Source organism: Macadamia integrifolia, chromosome 14 (genome assembly GCF_013358625.1).
Source record: "Macadamia integrifolia cultivar HAES 741 chromosome 14, SCU_Mint_v3, whole genome shotgun sequence".
NCBI classification, from domain to species: domain Eukaryota; kingdom Viridiplantae; phylum Streptophyta; class Magnoliopsida; order Proteales; family Proteaceae; genus Macadamia; species Macadamia integrifolia.
This window is the reverse complement of record NC_056570.1, coordinates 16,754,780-16,770,414: the sequence shown is the minus strand read 5'-3', so window position 1 is coordinate 16,770,414 and position 15,635 is coordinate 16,754,780. Positions and strand designations below refer to the sequence as shown.

The window sequence follows — 15,635 nt, the reverse complement described above, 5'->3', positions numbered from 1 at the left end:
GAACCCAAAACTTAAAAAGTAAACCCTTAGTCAAGCCTAAATCAAACCTTAAAATTAAACCTTAAAATCAAATTAAAATTAAACTTTAAATCAAACCCTTAACCAAGCCTTAATCAAACCTTAACCTTAAAATTATACCTTAAAATCAAATTAAAATTAAACCTTAAATCAAACCAAAGTCAAAACTTAAGATGAAACCTTAAGATTAAACCTTAAAATTAAATCTTAAAATCAAATTAAAATTAAACCTTAAATCAAACCAAAATCAAAACTTAAGATTAAACCTTAAAATCAAAACTTAAAATTAAACCTCAAAATCAAACTAAAATCAAACCCTTAATCAAACCTTAATCAAACTTAAATCAAACCATAATCAAACCTATAATCAAACCTTAAATCAAACCATAACCTAAACTTTAAATCAAACCATAATCAAACATTAATCAGACTTTTAATCAAACCATAATTCAAACCATAATCAAACCAAAATCAAACCAAAATCAAACATTGAACTTAAACCGGACCCTATCCAAACCAAAACTTACCGACTGTTATTGACGAGATAGGAACTCCACCAAAGGCTACTGCCGCCCAGGCTGGGGAGTAGCCCCTGGTTTAGGAGAGTATCTAGAGGTGTAAGAGGGTGCTACAGGGTATTTCAAAGCCTCATAGGGTACCACGTACTATTTCAAAGCTTTACAGGGTGACCCGTACCTATTTTCACTACACAATGGGGTGACACATACACTAGCGGGGTGACACGAAGTGGGGGTCCGTGTAAACCCTTACACAATCCGTGTAAGGCCTTACACAGATTGTGTAAGGGATTACAAATCCGTGTAAGGCCTTACACAGATTGTGTAAGGGATTACAAATCCATGTAATCCCTTACACGGATTTGTGGGGGGCTTACATGGATTTGGCCCCCCCTCTCACGGCCTTGGGTGTTTTTACACCTCTGCCCCTCCTCCTCTCCTACAAATAGTGACCCTTGGGTCACTATAAAAGTCTGGCAAGAAAGCAACAGGCAGAAAAGAATAGACAGAAAACAACAGAGAGCAAAATCCCTAAGAAAAATCCCTAACATTGTTCCAAAAGAGAGAGAAGAAAGAAAAAGAGTGAAGAATCCTAAGCTAGTTGAAGTTGACTGTCTCATTGCCAGAAGCCAGGTTGTCCATATCAGGTTAGTATTAAACTTCTGCTCAAATTCTTCTTATTTAAATTCAATACTTTTATTACAGCGTGAAAACTCTGCCCAAAATTCCTGAGCTGATTCCAACCCAAGAAAAATGGCACGTGCCCAAATTTCTTGAGCTGATTCCAACCCTAGAAAAATGGCAGGGAAGCTCTACCCAAAATTCTTAAGCTGATTCCAACCCTAAAAAAATAGCACGGAAGCTCTGCCCAAAATTTCTAAGCAGATTCCAACTCTAGAAAAATGGTGCGGAAGCCCTGCCCAAAATTCCTGAGTTGATTTCAACCCTAGAAAAACGGCGCAGAAGCTTTGCCCAAAATTCCTAAGCTGAATCCAACCCTAGAAAAATGGCGCGGAAGCTCTGTCCAAAATTCTTGAGCTGATTCCAATCCTAGAAATACGACGCAGAAGCTCTGCCCAAAATTCTCGAGCTGATTCCAACCTTAGAGAAACAATGCAGAAGCTCTGCCCAAAATTCCCAAGATGATTCCAACCCTAGAAAAACAGCGGAAGCGCTACCCAAAATTCCCAAGTTGATTCCAACTCTAGGAATACGACGTGGAAGCCTTGCCCAAATTTTCAGAATTGATTCCGATTCTAGAAATATAGCATGGAAGTCCTATTCAGATTCCCAGAAACCAAAATCTGTAGTAACACCCTAGTAAAAAACCCTTGTCAACTTTCTTACCCAAGTGCCAGAAGTTTTTAATTTCTCTAAGAAAGAGAAAAGAAAATTAAATCGTTGCCACTGAGTCGAGGAAAATTATCAAAAAATTCACCATTTTCATCGATTATTATCATGTGAATATTATATCGTAATTTCATTTGCCTCATTTCTGTATATATTTGTTTTACGTGTTTATTGCATAAAATGAGGATTTACTGTTGTAGTTTTATGTATTAATTTTAGCATCTATCCATTAAATGTAGTTTGTTTCATCATTTTATGTGTTGTCGCATGTGTATCTCACATAAAATAACGATCATGATTTTCATGTCATAGAGCATAACACGTGTATGTAGGTAAAATAATTGTATTTTTTATTATTTTATGTAAATTTTATTATTTCATGTGGAATTCTTTCAAGCAAGTTTATTTATATATGTTTGCGTTATTTCATGTAATAGAATTTCTGTGTTAGTTTAGCCTGTTAAAATTATCGGGGGAGAATATTCAAAATCCAAGCTTCTAGTAGAAAGACCAAAAATTCCAGGCGAGGTGGGTGCCTAACACCTTCCCACACACGTAACCTGACACGGACCCCTATCTCTGGAACATACCAAAGTATGAAGTCAAATTAGGGGGTTCCTTCCCTTCGCGAAAAACCAACCCCCTATGAGCTCGATCTCTCGGTCGAAATTGGGCTCTACTATAGGGTTCTTAGGCCTTGAATCCTAGACGGCGACTCCAAAAATCATGCTTTCCCCATCCCCCCAATAGTCGCTAGACCATGCTTCGGAGACCATTCAATCCGAGGTAGGCTAGAGGTGACAAGTGAAGGATAGAGCGGAAAAAGAGAGAAAAAGAGAAAAAAAAAGGTATTTTCCCTTACAGTGGCGACTCTACTGGGGACTATCAAACTTTCTATACGAGAAGCTTACAATGAATGTTAGAATTTTCTCCCCCTCATCATCATTGTGTGCAAACATGTTTGTATATTGCTTGCTAACTACATCATGCATCGTGGTCGAAGTGAAATCCATTGACAAGGGTACTCCTTGTTGTGCCCACACCCTCGGGGAGGTTAGTGCATGATATGCTAAGTACTCTGAGATCAAATGATGCCCACCTCCTACATAAGAATGCTTGAAGTGAAATTGGTTGACGAGGATGGTCGTCGATAGTTCGAAACCTTTAGGGTGATAGAACATATCAGGCTATTCTGAGATTAACTAATGGCCACTTTCTGCACTACACTTGTGCACACATTCACTCACGGATACACCTACCACTGTGGTTAGCTGACTAAACCAATGTAATGTCATGGACAATCACCGGCGAAGTCACACCCCTTGACACAGTACCATCTGGTATATCAAAGGAACCACGTACCCATGATTCACTTTCAGTGATAGGTATATCAGTTCTGTCAAGGGTAACCTTGTTCTGTCCTATAGCCTTACCCATTGCATCACATCATGTTAGAACTCGACCATTAAACAACTAGGGTACGCCACAAACTAACTCAGTAATTTTTTGCGGTTCAAGTTAGAACCCTTCTAGCTTGTTTCATCTAGGGTGAGATTTTTTCTGTATACGTTTAAACCTGATGTGTTCTTTGACAATTGGGAATTGGGAAATGCAACTATGTCAGTTTTGGTTCATGCAACCGTGCCTGTGGGATGATTCCCGCTTTACCACATTATATTAGCACGTGTTCTAGACTGATAATGTTCCATAAAACCAATCCCAGAGTCAGGAATAGTGAAATCAGCTGCGAGGTTGTTCTTACGTGGACCAACTTGTTTGTTTTTCCACACCATAATTCGTGTTTAAATTGGACCCTAAAAAAAAAATGTTAATACCAACTGAAAATTGGGCCAAATTTAGACACTTATTATTGAGGGGGAATAATTTTGTGTGTGCATCATTAAAAAAATAATAAAAATAAAAATAAAAACAAAAATCTAAATTTTAAATTTCTTGGTTTAGGTTAGGCACGATTCCGCATCAAAAAAATTCCCCACTGTCTGTGTGGACCCGTCAAGATAATCGTTTGATCCGAGTCAGCCTTGAGAAGTCCTTACCAACAGTAGAACTTGTAGTTCAACTCATGCCACCAAGTTCACCAGGCTCAACATCGTCTGAACAATCGATGAATATGGATCCGGCTAGTGGAAGTCAACCAGATGCCCAAGAGAAAAGGAGAGTGGATATGATGCAGTTAGAGTTAGAAGAGTTGTGTCGTTCATTCACCCAGTTTACTAATGCCAAGCAGCCTCAACAACAAACTGAACCCATTTCAACCCCAGGAGAATAGGATTGGACCAAGATGCGGTCCAATGCACCTCGAACCATACCAAGGCTTGTGGTCGAAGATGATGAAGAGGAAATCCGACCAGATCTTCCAACTGAACCCCTTGAAACTGAAAGGGAAAGAAAGATGAGGGAACAATTAGGAAGACTTGAAAAGTTGCTGCAAAAGGGGAAGGTCGTAGATGCTCAAGCTATAGAAATTGATGAGATGGTCCTCTTTCCCAGAGCTTACATTTCGGAGAAATTTAAGTGGAACACTGATAAGTTTGATGGCAAGGGTGACTCGAGGGCACACTTGAAGGTCTTCATTAATATTTTCCGATCATGGGGATTTACTGAAGAACAAATGGGGCAAGCATTTTTGCTTAGTTTCAGGCCCAGCTCTTCGTTGGTTAACTCAGTTGGACCCTTCCCAGACTCATAATTGGTCAATGATTATGAAAGCATTTACCAAGCAGTACTCTTATAGCATTGAACTAGATATAACTTGACGAGAGTTAGAAACTATTCAACAAGCTCCAGGTGAGGGTTTCACGGAGTTTCTCTTAAGGTTTCGAGATAAAGCAGGTATGATGACATCTTGAGCTACTGAAAAAGAGCAAGTTGAAATGATTCTAGATAACTTGGCAAATCCCTATTATGATGTGTTATACAGTTAGCACATCAAGACATTCTCAGCATTACTAGCAACAGGGAGAAGAGTTGAAAATCGAATCTTTAGAGCAGCGCAACACCAAAACAGTCCCCAGGGTTCCTCAGAGCAGAGTAAGAATACAAGGTATAGTAAAGGATGTAATACAGAGGTGAATACTATAACTACCGCAAGTACCGACCAGCAGCCTGCGGTGCATGCAATAACTCTTAAGCCTGCTCCAGTTGTCATTAAGCCAAGTCTTCTAGTTCAAAAAGGTTCAGTACCGAGGATGAAATTCTTAGATTTGGGGATGCCCTTATCTGTGTGTTATGAGAAATTGAAGAAAAAAGGCATCTTGAGTACGGTGCCTGCCCATCCAATCAGCGATCCTCCACCTCCTTGGTACAAGGACAATGAATACTGTTCTTTTCATAATCAAAAGGGTCATCTCACCAACCAGTGTATCACCCTAAAGCATGCAGTACAAGATTTGATTGAATCAGGGCAGATTGAACTGGAATTGAAGAGCTAGCCAAATGTGACTACCAATCCCCTTCCGAATCATGGAACAGTTGGAATGATACAAAGTGATTCAGATGAGAATGATCCTATTCAATGGATTCAACCCTCACTAAAGAGAGGGTGTCTTACTGCCCGAGCTTATCGAGCTTTGCTCAAAGCCAAGCATTTAGAAGCGAAAGAAGAAGAGAATTGAAGAAATTCATTCCTGGGAAGGTGAAAGTCTCCCACCATGCAATCTTACACTTCCTCAGATAGGGTTACCTTCATATCACCCAGTATCCTATCTTTCATCACCTTCATATCACCTACCATCACATCCTCCATCACCTTCATATCACCTAGCATTATACCTCCCATCATCTTCCTATCACCCACATCCTCCATCACCTTCATATCCCACATCCTCCATCACCTTCATATCACCCACATCCTCCATCACCTTCATATCACCCAACATCCTATCCTTAATCATGTTCATATCACCTACCATCACTTTCTCCATCACCTTCATATCACCCAATATCATACCTTCTTTCACCTTCCTATCACCTGGCATCACATCCTCCATCTCCATCTCACCATCCAACGCCAGACTATTGTGTCCCAACTCGGGAAGGATTACCATCACCAATTATTGCCCCATTTACCCCATCTTTGCTGCCATTTCACCTAGAACCTTGCTACCTGCCAATTCCATATAATCCTTATCCTTATCCACCACCGCCAGAATACTTTCCCATGAATGGATGGTTAGAAGAAGGGATCCAACATCAGTGTTCAGAGGTAGATTGGCTGAATGGAACTTCTTGGACTGATATGTTAATGGATCCAGATACTCCCACTCACTCCTCTACCAGATCGGTGCACTCCTCTACCGAATTGGTGAATCTTATAGATAAGGAAGAAGAGTCCCAGATTGATCCTACAACTCTCATTGTACTAATGATAGAAGATGTCATGCCAGACATGATCAGGGCAATGGCAGCATTGACTATTGGAGAAATGATCTCAGATGAAATACACCTAATCCATATAGGTGGAGAGAGTGACAGTGATGACTGTGATACTGAAATAGTGAATGCTATTGGAAGAAATGTACCCGATGTGGATCCAACAGATATCATTCTCCCAATTTTCTCTTCTAATGATGATTTAGAGGAAGAAGAATATGGGGATGAGCATCACTTAATCCATATAGGTGGAGAGAGTGATAGTGATACTGAAGAAATTTGTGAGACGGTGAATGCTATTGGAGGGAATGTGCCCGATGTGGATCCAACATATATCATTCACCCAATGTTTCCCTCTAACGATGATTCAGAGGAGGAAGAAGATGGGGATGGAGATATAGAAGGTGATCAAGAATAAAAAATGAAGATCTAGAAGGAGATCTTATTGAAAAAAATGAAGATCTAGAGGAAGAATTTGGTGAAAAAAATGAAGATAATCAAGAGTCAGAAAGTGCATATTTTGAAATTAAGTTTGAAGAGGAAAGTGAAGAAGAGAATCCTTCCTATGACAATGTGCTCTGCTTACTGAATCAAACGTGTGAAGATATGTTAGTAACTGAGAAAATGTTGAGGAAAGTGACAGTCCGGCAAGAAACTGTCAAAGAAGTCTGTGAAAATCTTAAGGTTAATTTCAAGGATGAACCATTTGTCAAATGGCTTATTCTGCATTTGAATAACATTATTCAAATAGTTAAAGCTCAGGCTATCAACATTTCGAGGGGTCCACCAAGTCCACTATCTGCATATGAAGAAGTGATTGAAGTACCTATGGTTGGCATAATTGGTGATATAAACAAGGAAGATGAGAGTAAATACCCTTATAATATTCTCATAAAAAAGAGGCATGAAGGATCCAAGAAAGTGATGATCACTAGAAGTGGGAAAGACTACAAAGCCAAGGGGTTGACAGTGGAACAACCAACTATCACACAGACAGGGCAGTGTAGGAGGCAGCCATAACCTGAGAATCAAGTATTGAGCCAGTTGAAGAAGGTACAGACCAATGTTTCCATTTGGGGGTTGTTAATGGCATCTCCTACCCATAGGGAAGCTATAGTGAAGTCCCTCACTGGTGTGCAAGTACCCATAGAGATGGATCTGTCGCGATTATATCAGATTGTGGGAGCCGCATATGCTGTTCAGGCTTTGATGTTCTCTAATATAGACTTACCTCTATAAGGTATCAAGCATACTAAAGCTCTGTACATCACAGTGGAATGCAATATGAATACAGTGCCTCAGGTCTTTATTGATAATGGATCAGATCTAAATGTTCTACCCTTGAGAGCTACCATATGTATAGGCTTTAATCCAGATCAATTCAAACTCTCGGCTCAGATCATTAAGGATTACGACAACACCAGAAGAAATGTTGTCGGAATTTTCACAACAATGGCGATAATAGGGCCAGTTGAGTTCTGTGTTGAGTTCTAAGTAATAGATATCCCAGCCTCCTTCAACATGCTTTTGGGCCATCCGTGGCTTCATAAAGTAGGGGCAATGTCATCTACTCTACACCAGAAAGTAAAATTTATCTATGATGAGAAGGTAATTACTATTTCTAGAGATCCTCAGTTAGTCAACACATTGGCTAACATTGAAGTTGGAAAAACTCAAGAATAAGAGGTGTGTCTGAGTGGCTTTGAACTAGAAAAAGTTTGTGCTTCTGTTGTGAAAGAACCAATAAAGGAGAACGTTCTAATGTCCCATGAGGGCATGTGGAATACCACTGTTGGTCGGATGATGAAGTAGATACATTATTTTTCTGGGATGGGATTTGGAAAATACCAGCAAGGACCCACGAGGTTCTTGAATTCCCTCACGTTGCAGGAATGCATGGTTTGGGGTTTTCTCAAAAGGAAGAACAAAAGATGTTAGAAGATATAAGGAGGAGCCGAGGTGGAGCAAGAACCTATCGAGGGTTTGAGAATAAAAAAATGCTTTTATTGGCAAGAAAGGAATCCTCTTGCAAGAAAAGGGTTGTGAATTATCCTACCTTAGAAAGGTACACTTTGTAAAGGTAGCAGAAGGTTTTCCTAGTTGTGAGGATCTTGACTTTCAACCTAAGAAAGAAGCAAAGAAAGCAGATTCTGAGTTCGAAGTCATCTATCAAGATCATATTGATTGGATCACCTATGAGCTAGAACGTCTGCCATTTAAGGAGGATAGTAAAGACAATGGTATCAATGACATCTTTGAGATAGATGTGATTGCAGCAACTGAAGAAGAATCTACAGTTAACCTTGCATCCCTGATTCAATCATCACAAATTCTCAAGCCTCGTCTTACACTGAAAGAAGTTTGATAGCATAAATTAAGAGCTACCTGGCGTCTTAATCTTTCAATCGAGATACAAGCTCACATCTGTTCTTTCCTATAGAAGACGTACCTGGGGGAGCTGAGTAAGGGGCAATATCACTCTTTTTGTGGGAGCAGTTCATATGCTAGAAAGAGAAAAGATAGAAAGATGAATATCTGCACTTACTGTGCTAGGAGCAACTGCAATGGTTACATTAGAGATGGAGGTCAACGGTGTGACCATGGTAAGGGGATTGTTTCACATAAAAGGCTTGAGAAGTTAGATTTTTTGGAGTGAGGGCTGAGTAGCCTAGGGCGAGGTGATCCCTCAAAAAATTCGGGTTTACAGATCATGAAATTGATCAACTTGTTTTCACCACAAAAAGTGCCAAGAGTAGGCAAGCTGAATCTGAGCTCTTTTGCCAAGAGAAACTAGGGCATCTTCAGCTCCATGAAGAAAGTGAAAGTAATGTGTTAACAAAACCCTTGAGGTAGATGTTATTGCCATTGAAGAGATAGAGGAGGGACCAATGCTATACCTGCTAATTCATCCAACCCGTGAACCACTGCTCAACTGGACCAGTGCAGGATATAACTTCAAGCTCACTAAGACTCAGGGTTCAATCAGTTCTAAAATCACCATAGTACACTGAAGACTCCCTTTTTGTTGTTGAGTCTCCTTTTCCTTGTAATTTTTCTGAATCTCCTTCTATTAATGAAATTCTGCACTTTCAGTATGTTGAGTCTGTAGTCTTTCCAGCTATCAATGAAAATTTTGATTTCGAGTATGATTTGTCTCTTTTTGAGAATGATCTTAACAAAATAATTGATGAATATCATGAATTGTTAAAACAATCTAAAGAAAAAAGAGCTAAACCTATGAGTGAGGACACTCGACTCATTAACTTAGGATCCAATCAATGCCCTAAAGAAATTAAAATTGGTACAACCCTGAATGAAGAAGAAACCTCACAAATGGCCAGTCTGTTAAAAGAATTTGTAGAGGTTTTCGCTTGGTCTTATGAAGACATGCCTGGCATTGACCCAAAATAGTATAACATTGACTCCCTATGTATCCAGATGCGAGGCCTGTCAAACAAAAGGCTAGAAGAATACGGCCTGAATGGAGTGAAAAGATTAGAGAAGAAGTAATTAAGCAATAGAATGCAGGATTTTTACAAGTCATAAAGTACTCTCGTTGGTTGGCCAATATTGTTCCAGTTCCAAAGAAAGATGGAAAAGTCAGAATGTGTCTGGATTTCAGAGATTTGAATAAAGTCAGTCCTAAAGATGACTTTCCTTTTGCCTCATATTGATGTATTGGTAGATAGTATGGCAAGACATGCTTTGCTGTCATTTATGGATGGATTTTCGGGATACAACCAGATCAACATGCATCCTGAAGATATGGAAAAGACTGTTTTCACCACCCTTTGGGGGACCTATTTCTATAAGGTAATGCCATTTGGTCTAAAGAATGGTGGAGCAACATATCAAAGGGTCACTACCACTATTTTGCATGATATGATTCACAAGGAAGTGGAAGTCTACGTCGATGATCTGATTGTCAAGTGTATCGACAGACAGGAGCATATCCCAGCACTAAGGAAGTTTTTTGAAAGAATAAAGAAATTTCAATTACGGTTGAACCCTCAGAAGTGTGTGTTTGGCACAAAGGTAGGAAAGTTGTTAGGCTTTCTTGTAAGTGAAAGAGGTATGGAAGTGGACCCTATCAAGATTAAAGCAATCAAGGACATGCCTGCACCTCAGACTGAGAAGGAAACACAAGGATTCCTTGGTCACATCCAATATATCAGCTGTTTCATATCCCAATTGACCACTATCTGTGAACCAGTGTTTAAGTTGTTGAAGAAGGATCAGCCCACATGGTGGAATTCCCAATGTCAAGAAGCCTTCGACAAAGTCAAGAAATACTTGTTAAATCCACCGGTTCTTATGCCACCAATAAAGGGAAAATCACTTATGTTATATCTGTCAGTAGGACAATTCTTGATGGGGTCCATGTTAGCTCAGAAAGATAAGGTAAAAGGAGTAGAACAGACTATCTACAATTTGAGCAAGAAATTCTTGGAGTATAAAGTTTGATATACATCATTAGAAAAGACTTGCATAGCTCTTATTTGGGCAACAAGAAGGTTGCTACACTATATTATGGCATATCCAATTTTCTTGATTTCCAGAATGGATCCTATCAAGTATTTGTTCGAAAAGCCTGCACTCACTGGTAGAATGGCAAGGTGGTTGCTATTACTCTCAGAATTTGACATTATATATGTCAATCAAAAGTCTATCAAAGGCAGAGCAATTGCGGATCACTTGTCTGCACACCCCACAGAAGATGGAAGATCATTAGACGATGCTTTTCTAGATGAGAAAATCATGGTAGTTGAAAAAGGAAACTTTGTTAACACATGGCAATTATATTTTGATGGAGCAGCCAATCAAAGAGGCTATGGGGCAGGAGTGTTATTAATAACACCCAACGAGCTCTATTTGCCTTCATCTTTTCTACTTGATTTTCCATGCACTAATATTGCTGAATCTGAAGCATGTGCAATCGGTCTGGAGATAGCTCTGACAATTAGGGTAAAAAGGATCTAAGTGTTTGGCGATTCATTCATTGTAATCTGCCAAACTCAAGGGAAATGGAAGACTAGAGATGAGAAATTGAAGCCTTATCAAGAATATCTAGAGAAGATCTCTAAACAATTTGAAGAAATCTCTTTCAAATACTACCAGAGAAATAGCAACTAGTTCACCGATGCTCTTGCAACATTAGCATCAATGGTTGAGTATAGTCCTATGGCCCAAGAAAGACCTTTTCGGGTTGAAAGAAAGGTAAAGCCCATCTATCACGGCTCAGTGAATGCCTTGACAACAGATGGAAGATCTTGGTTTGCTCCTATTGTGGACTTCATCAGGGAAGGGAAATACCCTATGAAAGCAACATCAGGGGAAAAGAAATTTCTCAAAAAATTTGCCACCCAATTCACATTACAAGATGATTTGCTGTACAAAAGATCGTTCGATGGAATTCATCTATTGTGTGTGGATGAAGAACATGCGCAGACTGTGATAGAAGAAATACATCAAGGTATCTATGGGCCTCATATGAATGCAAGAATGCTAGCCAAGAAAATCCTGAAATTAGGATATTATTGGCGCACAATGGAGGCAGACTATGTAGATTTCGTTCGAAAATGCCACAAATGTCAGATATTTGTCAATATCATACATATTCCGCCAACGGAATTGCATTCGCTCAGTTCCCCTTGGCCATTCTGAACATGGGGTATTGATATTATAGGAAAAATTACTCCCAAAGCATCAAATGGTCATGAGTTCATATTAGTAGCAATTGACTATTTCACCAAATGGGTGGAAGCATAGTCATATTCAGTCACCACTGCTACAAAGGTGGCCAAGTTTATTAAAGAGAACATCATTTGTCGACATGAGATCCCGCAACAACTGATATCTGACTAGGGCACTCATTTTCGAGGGTAAGTCGATAAACTTTGCACCAAGTTTGGGATCGGACGGCATAAATCCACCACTTATCATCCACAAACAAATGGGGTAGTGGAAGCAGCTAATAAGAATATGAAAGTAATTCTCCAGAAGATGAAAAATACACGTAGAGATTGGGCGGATCACTTACTGTATGCACTATGGGCATATAGAATGTCGATTTGAACTTCTACAGGAGCAACTCCATATTTACAGGAGAAACTCCATATTCCCTTGTATACGGAATGGAAGCTTTGTTGCGAATTGAGATACAAGTGCTCTCTCTTCGAGTCCTCATAGAAAGCAAGCTACCAGAAGGAGAATGGATATAGGCTAAATATGATAAACTCAATCTGTTGGATGAAAAAAGGATGAAAGCTATGGACAATTTAAAAAAGTACCAATTGAGAATAGCAAGAGAATTCAATAAAAATGTTCGTCCTCACAACATTGAAGTTGGAGATTTGGTCCTCAGAGAACAAAGAGCACCTACACAAGATCTTTGGGGAAAATTCCGACCAAATTGGAGTGGTCCATTCATAGTAAAGAAAGTCTTGCTAGGAAAAGTTGCACTACTCATGGATTTGGAAGGAGATGAATTGTCAGGTTTGGTTAATATGGATCAATTGAAAAAATATTATGTTTAAATCCAGGGTAACGACTTGAACTACGTTTGATCTGATTCCTCACAAGGGATACGTAGGCAACTCGGCATGTTTGAGTGCGGTTTCATCTGTACCAAACTCTTAAACAAATATTTTTCTTGGGGCATTGATTAAAAAAAAGATCCGGAGTTATGTCTCAAGTGTCCAAGAAAGAAAGCAATGCTTTAAGATCATCATCTCGCACTTGGCACCTTAATTACTAAACAACTTGTTTTCCCTATTAATTCATTTCTCCATCATCAATAATCTACAAAAATTGGCACTTGGCATTATCAATCACAAGTCTAACCATTCCCCACTTGTGGTTCTTTTTGTTCCCCTTTCAAATGTAATATCTTATCTTCAGTGTACAAGTTGGAATTATGAAAACTTATTGGGCCATGAAATATTTTTCTTTCTATTAGAAGTATCTTCTCATAGAACAAAAATATTTGTGAGCTTGTTGCCATGTCTTGTATATATTTATTTCACTTTTTTTTATCAAGTTGTTCGCTTGTATCATCCAGGAACAAATCAATTATGGCTTTTCTCCGTGCAAATACTTTGGATGAGACTCTACGCAGGTGGACTGTGAATATGAATGTGGATGATTCTAGGCTGTTGGAAGAAAAAAATCTTCAGGTTCTTAGCCAGATTCGTTGCATGGAATCATGCCATAACTTGCTGAAGGAAGTTCCCAAGCATTGGGATTGTAACCTGCACGTGTTCAAATTTGGGTGAGTAGAAATTTGTCCAACTCTGGAAGAATTCAGAGCCTACTTGCTCTCTCCACCCAAAGGGAAGCTTTTTCGTCCTACTCTGCAAGTAGACTACACCAAGGATATCCAAGAATTCTTCGGATGGAACAGAAAGGAAATGAAGAAGTTCATGGTTTTCCAGAAAATAGACATCTTTGAAGTAGCCAAAGCTTTTTCTCGATACAGATATTTGGAGGGAATGGATAAGTGGCGTAAAGGTAATGTCGATCTATTTTTTATGATAGCTCAATACTTGTTGCGTTATCCTGGACATGGAGCTGTTCTCGCCATCATCAAAATAGTGTTACAACTTCGAGAAGGTTGTGACATTGTTCCTACAATCCTGGCTGAAAAACTTGAGGGGTTGGACCAGATGGTCATTTTTGGGAAATTTGGTACAAATCACTACATGGGGTGTCCTGCTGCTTTCCAACTTTGGTTGACTGAGAAACTACAACTATTAAGGCCTTTCCAACATAGTAAGTTGACAGCCATCTAGTACCAGACAAGGAGGGAAATTCTGGAATTCCACTTAATTGCTAGTTGGCAAAAGTACCTTCAAAAGAAAACTGAAGATAATAACAGATGGACCTATCAGTGGTCACCAATTGAGAATCTGATGAGCACATATATGTGCGAAATCTAAAGTAATAAAACATGCATTTTATATATTTAGAATGGAGCTACCTTGGATTTTACTCTCTTTTTGTAGGTTTTGTATTTTAAAGACTTTAAGTATTATCGGGCGTCATATCTCTCCAACAATAACTATTTAGTGTAGTTGGTGAGCTATGGTGTGCAAAATTCCCTTGCTCACCAGGAGGTCCTAAGTTTGAATCTCATGGTTGTTTTTTTTTAGAGAATTTTGTTGAAGATTTTCTACTTTTCACTTACTTAAAGCACTAAGGGCATGGAGGGAATTTTCACATCAAATTAGAAGCAAGGGAAATTGTGGGAGGGGTTTCCTACGCAAGAAGAGAAAAAAAAAAAAGGAAAGAGAAAAAAGGGGAGAAATAAATCTTGTCTAAATCTTCTCTCTTCCACATCATCACCAAAAGATTGTCCAAATCACACAAAGCAAGAAGGAAAATCGTCCCTTGGAGGGAGAAAAAGAAGAGACAAATAAATTAGAAAAAAAAAAGGAAAGAAAATAGGCAAAAAAAATTATAGGAAATTTCTCCAAGTTTATTTCTCTCTTCTCTCTCCTCTCTCCTCCACCTTAGCACTTTTGATCTCAAAAGATCTCACTACCAATTGTGGGTTTTTCCTTTTTAGGAAAGAGGAATTTGTTACCCTACCTCCCCATTCCCTATAAATACAACTCATGTAAGAGGAGGGGGGACAATTTATTCTTCTTCTAGGGTTTTTTTTCAGTTGCTCTATCTCTTTCTCTAGTTTTCTCTTTCTCTAGCTCTAGTTTTAGGTTTATGCTTTGAACACTTTTGTAAGTTCTTTTTATTCAATTAATGCAAGCGTTTTTGTTTTTGATTCAGTCTTTTATTTTTATTGTTTAAGCAATTCAAATTGTAATTTTCAATTTCTAGTTTTAGGCTTAGTTCTAAGTGACAAGAACAAGCTATGAAGCATGTCTTTCAAGTTCAATTTATTTTTTCTTCAGATTTGTTTTCTCTAGTACTAGAAATTTCAGATTTGGTTTATTCCAGATCTAATTTTTAGTATTGGTAGTATCTCAAATCGATCAATTTTTTAGTTCAAGGATTGAAGTTCAAGTAAGTAGGCCCCTTCAGTAGTCTTCTCTCCCCTCTCTTATTCCCTCTTCTGACTACCCGTTCTTTCTTAATTTAGAATTTTAATTTCAGTCGTTACATTACTGCTATCCCTTTTCCCCAAGGTTTATGGTTAGTGTATGTGTTGGCTTTGCCCCTCCTAGCCACAGAACCATTAATTTATTACTTTTATTTTAATTGTCTCCCTTTTCCTAAAATCAAGTAGAGTAACCCTTGTAAGAGTGACTCTCTGGTCAAGTAGGGAAGCTCATATTATGATGCATCCCTCGGGCTAAGTAGAGAAACCTACTTGTGAGTCTCTCTTTAGCTTTATCCCCT

The 15,635-nt window shown here is 38.8% G+C and overlaps 1 pseudogene; it reads left to right on the top strand.

Annotated features, from left to right (window-relative positions):
• The first annotated feature begins 13,351 nt into the window (after positions 1–13,351).
• LOC122060670 overlaps positions 13,352–15,635 on the top strand; it is a 5,027-nt pseudogene continuing 2,743 nt past the window's right edge.